Raw genomic sequence first — 9183 nt, forward strand, 5'->3', positions numbered from 1 at the left:
AGACAGCGGATTGGTGGCTGTCAGGGACTGGGGGGGAGAAGAAAATGAAAAGTAACCACTTAATGGGCGTGGGTTTTCCTTTTGAAGTGATGAAAATGTTTTAGAACGAGAAAGAAGTAGTTGTGCAACAATATGAATGTACTAGGCAACACTGAGCTGCTCACTTTAAAATGATGAAATTTATGTGAATTTCGCCTCAATTAAGAAAAGAAAAAAAAGTAGGACCTTAAACAACCATGGCACCAGGCAGGGCCTAAGACCGGTTCTCAAGTACTTGAATGGAGATATAAATGATGTGGTAACCAAGCACAGGCACAAGGCAATGGGCCAGTTATCAGCCAGAGGCCTGGTACTAAACCTCAGCATATAGGGCCAAGGCTCCCCAAGCAGGTGCAGGTGACCCCCTGGAAGAGGGTCAGGGACAGAGCCAGAAGGGGAGATGAACTATGCCAAGCTGGGCACAGAGGGACCTGGGATCCCCCTTTCTAGGTAGGAAGTTACCAGTAGCGAGGAAGCAAAAACAAGTGACCACGGGACACAGGGCAGCTTCCTGTGATTTGGGTATTTCTGGCCTCCCTCCCTCAAGTTGCATAACCCTGGAGGTTTAGACAAATGCATTTGGCGGACAATAGATCTCAAACACAAAGGAACAAGTGGGAGGAGTGGAAGAGGAGGGAATGTGGTTGTTGCTTAGAAAATGAACCAAACAGCTGGAGGTAAAGCTTTTGTTACAGGCTGCTAACTCTGATTCACGTGTTTATAATCCTGACTGTGGTATGAGTGATCCAGGAAGTGCGATTATTACCTCTCCGTGCTGCACCCCCAGCGTGGGGTTTATTAGAAGTAGTCAGCAATGTCGGGAGTGCACTCTCATCATTACGCAGAATAAGCCGCTGCCTGAATGGAGAGCCACTTCTCCTCCTCGGACGCTCGAGGCAGTATGTTCAGAAAGCCCAAGGCCCAACTGAGGAACTCTGGGGCTCCCAGGGGAAACCCCAGCTGCTAGCATGAAACACGCATGGAGGTCTCGGCCCAGAATGAGCAGAGCCAAGCTTCAGGGCGGTGAGTTGAAGTCTTCCAACCTCCTTCTTCACCATCAGCTGGTAGTAGCAGGAAAAGAGAGGAATTTGTGAAAAGAAACAAGAGGCCTGGGACCCCCAGGTTCCTGCCCTCCCCCTCTCCGGGGAAGTGGAGAGAAGCAGTTGGGTGCACATGCCTGGCACCCCCTGCCCTGTGGCCAGGTTTCCTCCTAGCTATTCTTCCTCCTCATTTCCCCTTAGGCTGCTTTTTGTCCCCAAAGTTCTCCAGCCTTGTCGACTTCTTCCCCACCTAAACTCTAAGGTTAAACTCAGCTTGTTCCTGGGGTGAGACTCCTGCCACCTCTTTCTGTGACTGCTTCTGGTCCCTCCACGATGGGCCCTAGCCGCCATCCCTACCTATTGCCATCTTGTCTTGCCTGGAAGGCCAGTTTGCACGCTCTCGGTTTTGAAATCTGTCTTGATTGTCCACCCTGATATGCTTTCTTTACCGCTAAACAACTTAGGACCTGTCTGTGCCTCTCTTGAAGGCTTATTCTGTTCCATCTTGCATTATGGTTATTTATTTCTGGCCTTGTCTTAACTCTGCTTACTAGTCTATATGGGTCTACCTTTGAATCATCTCATACCAGCACAGGGCCTAGCACACGGGAGATGATATGTGTTTATTGAATGAATGAATGAATTTTTCCAATCTGAGTCAAGCAGAAGAGTCTTTAGAACCCTGCTAAGCCGTCCAGGAATCCCACAGAAGCACAGGCACGCCCTCCTCCCACCCTCGCTGTTTCTCTCCCTCACACATCTTTGGCAAGCTTAGCTCCCATCCTCCCACCAGTCCCAAGTAAAAAATCTATTCTCTATTTCCTGCGTGTAGCACCCTTAATATTAGGCCTGAAAACAATTTGCAATCAGTTGCACTAATTAATCTAATTGAATTTAATTTCCCTTTCTTGGAGTTAGGGGTGAGTGAACTCCATATGCTGACTTATGTAAAGCAATATGCAAATTTGTATCTTGAGCCCAGAGCCCTGCTGATTACAAAAAAGTCTCTGCTGAGGCCCTAGGAAACACAAACCACTGTAGTTTCTGGCCTGACACCCTTCTCTTCCAGCTGCCTGCACGCAGTATCTTCTTGCTGTGCCACCTGTGGCTTGGTCACCCCATTCCTGCCCCAAACTACATTGTTGGGTCCCTCTAAGGGGTCCCTAGGAATCTGGATACCACATTTTCTACTTTAGCTCTCCAGCATCTGGGTTCCTTCCCTTTGTTTTGCTGCTGCTCCTTCTCCCTCAGTCCCTCTTCCCCCATGAAACTTAGGAATGGATTCTAAGTTTTGCTGGGAAATCTGATGAGTACTCTATTGGTGAGACATTCCATTTGGGGAGATGGTGGGCCCTGCTTTGCTAGTTGCCCTAGATCCTTCCAGTAGAGAGTAGTTGGAGGTCTTGTGTGGGGAACCTCTCCACAGTGCAGGAATACCAGGCCTGTAGCCCCAACTACTTCTCTCCACTGCTGTGGAAAGAGGGTGATATCACCCATGGATGGCAGTGGAGCAGAGAATGACAGTGAGCCATGATTAGCCATGGCTGGGTCCCCGGGTCCTTCATAGAGCCCTGTCCTCAGGAGCTGCCACATAGGGAGGTGCTGAGAATAGATAAACATGGGCACCAAGGCTGTCACTCACTGAAGGGCTTATACTCCTGGTGCTTCCGCTCTGTTAAAACTCAATGTCTTAGTTTTGGATTTGCTTCAAAATCACCCAAGGTGGGGAGAAGAGTATTGTGCAGAGTATAGAAGAAACAAAGTTGGCTGTGAGTTAAAAGTTGATGGTTGAAGCTAGGTGATGGCTTATTGGGTTTTATTATACTTTTCTCTCTATTTCCATATATGTTTGAAATTTTTCTTAATAAAAAAGTATTTTTAAAAGTCCTAGTTCTGAAGCTGGATCTAAGAGCTGGCTTTTTTATTCCAGTTGAGCGGGAGCTTAGAGGGAATGAGAGAAACCACAGGAGGCTTTACTGTCAGCTCTTGCCATACCTGGACCAGTGTGGACAGAAGGCCCCACCCTCCCCCGACCGCCTCAGGCAGAGGAAGGGAGGTGCAATCTGTAGTGGGGAGGGGGGGGAGGGGGGCGTGAGGAGAGTGTTGTCGCAGCCACCTGCGTGTCCTGTGGCCGTCCAAGTCCACTCACTGAGCAGGAAAATACAATGATCCTGGCCCCAGATCCCTGGCAGTAAAACAGCAGTGACATGGACCAGATTGTGGAGGACACTTTGGAGAAGAAAGAGGCTGATGGGAAGAATTCTATTTGAGGGTTTGCAATATTTTTACAAAAGAAAAAAAATGTGAAAGTTTGTATTAGATATGGAGAGAAAGGCACAGATGAGAGACATTCCCAAGGGCAACCCATAACATTTCCGTTTATCGGTATGTGAGAAACGAGTGGGCAGAAAGCGTCAAAGATCGTTCCAGCATGCTGAAATTGGTGAGGAAATCATTTACTGAGATGAGGTCACCAGGTTGGGGAAAGGTAAGCAAAAAAAATTTTTTTTTCTCGGACACATTTAATTTCAGGTGCAGTAAGAATCCAAGTGGAGTTATCCGAGGGGGTTGGGAATTGAACCTAGACCCCAGGATGAGGTGAGAGCGGGAGAGAAAGATGTGGAAGTCGTAGATATTGAAGTGACGAGCCAGGGCACAAGGACAGTGAGCTCATCCTGGAAGAGAATCCTAGGGAATTTCAATATTCGAGGGGCGGGAAGAGGGAGTGGAGACAGCAAAGACTGAGAGAAAATAAAAGGAGTCCTTCGAGTGGAAGAAAGAGAACTGGAGAGAATCGGGGAAGCCAGGAGAGGAGAGAATTCCAGGAAGAGCAGGTGATGATGCCACGGATTGTAGAGAAGATGCATAAAATAAGGAAAGCAAAAGATTTCACATAAAATTGTAGCAGCCGGATTTTCCGCAAAGAGGTCAACATTGACTGTAGCAAGCATTTGAAGAATCTGCGTGAATGCATCTCCTTTGCACTCAAAAATTATATAATACTTAAGAAACCATTTTTTTTAAGTAAAAGCAATTTCCAAGCCTAGTTCTCTTATATATGAAACCCACATTCATCCTTAAATCCAATCTTCCTTCCAGTGTATTAAATATACTTGAAACATTATTTAAAGTTTTTTAAGAACAATGAAGAATTTTCCAATTTAACCTCTGATAGGAGGAAGAGTTTATTAATAAGAATAAATCTAGTTGAGAAGGCAGAGAATAGAAGACAAGGATTGATGAATTAAGAACAATTTAAGAGGCTCCAGGACATACACAGCCCCTCCTTTTTGGGCATAGGACTTCAATTCCTTTTTTAAAATTTTATTTATTTTATTTTTACACATCATTCAACATTTCGTTCAACTAAAATTTATTAAGGGCATACTACGTGGTAGGCACATACCACATACTGGAAATAAGATTTAAAAAACCAATTAAATCTATGGGCATGCTATCCTGAACAAGCCCGATCCCGGCTGATCACGGAAGCTAAGCAGGGTCAGGCCTGGTTAGTACTTGGATGGGAGACCACCTAGGAAGACCAGGTGCTGTAGGCATAAAAAATAAAAAAAAAAAATAAGGGATTGTAAACTGACAAGGTCCTTGCAATCTGTGAGGTCAACCAAGGGTTACCTAGCCTAAAAAAAATAAAATAAAAAAATAAAAAACTGATGAAGACAGACCTCAGCCATGGAGGAGAGTGTCCAAAAAGGCATCAGGGAATCCCTGGGGATTTCGTCACAGAGGGGCACACAGGTGAACTGGTATGGAAGAGGTTAGACAAAGCTGAATCCCAATCCCCTGACATAGCTGAGGCTCTTTCCACAAGTCTCTGGCTACCTCACGGGGCCTCTCAAATAGAGACTCTTATTTCATGTGGGTGTCTTTCCTGGCCCAGCATCAGGAAATATGCCAGGGCTCCAGAGGAAGCCAGATAAAGGCATCAAAACTGTGCCTGACTAATGTGCTGGCGGCTACCTTGCTGGGTTAGAGTTTTCTAAAGGCCCTTTGTTAAAATTTCTCATTGTTCTCATCTGTTCCTCTCCAGACTCTTCGTTCCCTTATCTCGTCTAGATAGAAAGCAAAATCTCCCTTTTAGACTGCTGTGCCCTGAGCGGAACAAGGGGCAATACAGCCAGATCTGTGGGGCCACACAGGGGCGCTCTGCTGCCAGGTGTCTGAGAGTCTGGATTCTCGCTCTGCCTGCTTTGAAGCTCTCCTGGGCCGCCAGTTTCTGGGGATGATTGTGGTTACACCCCCACTCCAGCTCCTCTGCATTCAAGAGAGATTACATGAAGAACCATGTCTCTGTGCTCACACTATAACACGCCAGAGAAAGATGCAGAGGCTGGGGAGAAGAGTTCTAAAATTGTTGGTAGAAAAACAAAAGCCAAGGCATTTCCAGGTTCCTACCCTTTGAGCCACATCTGAAGGAAAATCATAAGGAGGTAGCGCTGGTACTTGTGCGAGGAGGATGAGCCGTTCACCTCAGGCTCAAAATGCGAGGGGGCACCAAGAATTCAATAATCAAGGTAAATCACATTTTAGTGCAATATTATAAAAAAACAAAACTAATGCAAAAAATCTTGATGAACCAAAGGTCAAATTTTTAAAGACGAGATCAGTAGGATCGTTCAGATAGTGAGAGTTGCCCCAAGCTTGATGGGAAGTACTGAGGTTGTCCCCAGAACATGTACCTCTTTCTAACCCTAAAATCCAATTGAGTTTTCTTCTCTTGCTTAAATACCTCCCTTGTTCCCCAAAGCAGCAAGACAGCTCTTTACTGTGTGTATACAGCCTCTCTTAGTACCCAGCAGACTCTAGCCACCTCCTTCTGTACCCAAGACACATGATCTCTTTTCTGCCCCAGGACCTTTGTACTTGCTAATTCCTCCATCTGGAGCTTCCACCAGCTCTGCTTGTAAGAGACTTATTGCCATCCTTTAAGTCTCAGCTCAAATGCCCTCACCTAGAACAGTTCTCTAACCACTGGGTTTTTGAGTTTTTTTTTTCAATGACAGTCGACATTTAATATTATTTTATATTAGTTTCAGGTATACGGCATGGTGGTTAGACATTTATATAATTTACAAAGTAATACCCCAGTTATGTAGTACTCACTTGGCACCATACATAGTTATTACTATATTCCCTGTGCTGTACTTTACATCCTTGTGACTATTTTGTAATGACCAATTTGTACTCGATCCTTTCACCTTTTTCACCCAGTCCCCAAACCCCCTCTGACCTGGCAACCACCAGTTTGTTCTCTTTGTCTATTAATTAATTCATTTCTCTTTTGTTTGGTCATTTATTTTGTTCTTTAGATTCCACATATAAGTGAGATCATATGATATTTGTCTCTCTCAGTCTGACTTATTTTATTTAGCCTGTCCATGTGGTCACAAACATTAAGATTTCATTCTCTTTTATTGCCGAGTAATAGTCCATTGTATATGTTTACCATCTCTGCTTTATTCAATTATCTATTGATGGGCATTTAGGTTGCTTCCATACATTGTCTATTGTAAATAGCACTACAGTGAACATGGAGGTGCACATATCTTTTCGAATTTTTTGGATTTCTTCAGATAAATACCCAACAGTAGAATTGCTGGGTCAAAAGATAGTTCTATTTTTAATATTTTGAGGAACCTCCATACTGTTTCCCATAGTGGCTGCACCAATTTGCAACCCCACCAACAGTGCACGAGGGTTCCCTTTTCTCCACATCCTCGCCAACACTTGTTATTTGTCGATTTATTGATAATAGCCATTCTGACAGGTGTGAGGTTATATCTCATTGTAGTTTTAATTTGCATTTCTTTGATGATTAGTGCCCACCCACTAGATTTAAAATAGGCCTCCCGCATGTATGGACAATCTCACTACCCTCTTTACCTCTCCCAGAGCATGTTTCGCAATCCCTAATTATCTTATTTATTTGTTCATTATCTCCGTGGCTAGGATGTAAGCTCCATGAAGGAAAAATCTTGATTGTCATCTCTGTGGTACTGCAGATCCTAACACAATGCCTGACACATAGTAGGTACTCACTAAATATTTGTAACCTAAATGCTTGAGTTTGGGTGTCACTTTCTCTGCTAAGGCTCCCAGTATATATGTCCTCACCACCACCACTGAGGAAGTCACTGCTTTGTTCTCTGGCATCTTGGAAAAAAAAAAAACAGATACCCCAAAGACACACAGGAGATTGGAGATGGAGCCTCTTCTTATCTATTATCTATTCCCTCTTTCTTATCTATTTAGCATCTCCTGCCTTCTGGTCTGGGCACTGGGTGTAAAACGGAGGCTGCTCTTGGTCCCCAGTGGCTCAGTTCCCAAAAGGGTATCTTTGCCCCTTAGCAAGGGTGAGCTCTGCAGCAATCCAACAAAGCTACAGTGAGTAATTGTTATTTTCCAGCACAGCATCCATCAGGAGACAAGCCCTGGCATTTATCTAGCAGCAAGTGATCATTATCTGGTGGCACTGTTCTTCCCACAGACAGTATCTTCTAAATAAAGGTCTGCCATCCAGTGGTCTGTCTACTGCTGATTTCTTCCTATGGGATAAGCCACATTCAACAAAGTCCACAGAAGTCCTGCGGTTGGGGGCTGGGAGGAAGAAGGAGGTTACAGAAGGCAGTCGTTTCACAGCTGAGCCAGAGAAACTAGCCTGAGCTTTGATTCTCACAAACGTTTGATGAACGAATGTTGGGGAGAACATGGAAGACAATATCAGGGAGAATCTTCATTTCTACTTCAGCAAACCTTCATGGACAAATGGTACAGATCATGCAGTAAATTACCTAGATGGTAAAATCTCGGGCGTGAAAGGAAAGGATCTTGTGGCTCTCGATCTCTGTTGCTTGTCTTCCATCAGACCAGAATCTGGAATGCGTTTGAGTCAAGGAGCTCAGAATGAACTATCATCAAAATAGCCCTGGCATCAGAAGACCTAGGTTCAAGTCCAGATCCCATCGATTCCTAGTTCCGGACCTTAGGCAAATTAGACTTGTTACATACACATGGCCCAAAAGAATTGAAAGCAGGGACTGAAACAGGTATTTGTATACCCATGTTCATAATAGTATTATTCACAATAGCCAAAAGGCAGAAGTAACCCAAGTGTCCATCAATAGATGAATGAATAAACAAAATTTGGTATATACATATGAAGAAATATTATTCAGCCTTAAAAGGGAAGGAAGGAAGTTCATACACATTCTACAACCTGAATAAACTGGTGTGTGGGACATTATGGCGAAACAAAACGCGAAGGACAAAAAAACGGTTATATGATTCCGCTTTCATATGTTTGAGAGTCACCGATCCATAGAGAGTCGAAAGAAGATAGAACGTCGGCGGTTACCAGAATTAGAGGAGCAAGGGGGGTAAGTGGGGGTGAGTTATTGTTAACCGGGTACAGAGTTTCAGTTTTACAAGAAGAAAAGAGTTCTGGTGGTGGAGGGTGGTGATGGTAATACAACGATGTGAATTACTTAATGCCACTGAACTGTACATTTAAAAATGGTTAAAATGGTGAATTTTATGTTATTTATATTTTACTACAAAATATTAAAAAAAAAAAATGCACAGGGAGAAATTCTTCACTTGAAGAAAAGGAATGTTATGCTACCAGAATGCCTTTCATTAGTGAGTTCCGTGATGATTACACTGTTTGTTTAAAAATCATTAACTGCTCATCAAAGGAGGGACAGCAAAGACACTCCAGACATGACAGGAGAAGAGAAACAGCTCTGCGATGTTAATGTAATTCAATAGGAAACGAAGATTCGCTTTACAAAAACTCAGTGTTTATACAACTTTCTTCGGAGCCCACCTTTTGTCCAACTCAAACAAACCTGCATCAGCATTCAAGGAGCTGAAAGAAAACACAGTGGAATTTGGCCGTGGTCCCTTTAAGTCATTCAGTGATGAACAGTTATGCCACATGTTTCTTGGGCTTTTAAAAGGCAATGTTCTGTGCTGATGGTCCCCCCGGCTGTATAGATAATTGTAAAACAAACTCCATATTCCACTGACACCCTTTCTAATTACATCTCACCTTCATTAGGCTATTAAAGTGATAGATGGTAGC

At 43.9% G+C, this 9183-nt stretch overlaps 1 pseudogene; it reads left to right on the top strand.

The window, feature by feature from the left end:
* Positions 1–4520: 4520 nt before the first annotated feature.
* Positions 4521–4639, top strand: LOC120622435 (uncharacterized; annotated as a pseudogene).
* The last annotated feature ends 4544 nt before the right edge of the window (positions 4640–9183 follow it).

This window comes from Pteropus medius, unplaced genomic scaffold, assembly GCF_902729225.1.
Source record: "Pteropus medius unplaced genomic scaffold, Ma_sr-lr_union100, whole genome shotgun sequence".
Lineage (NCBI taxonomy): Eukaryota > Metazoa > Chordata > Mammalia > Chiroptera > Pteropodidae > Pteropus > Pteropus medius.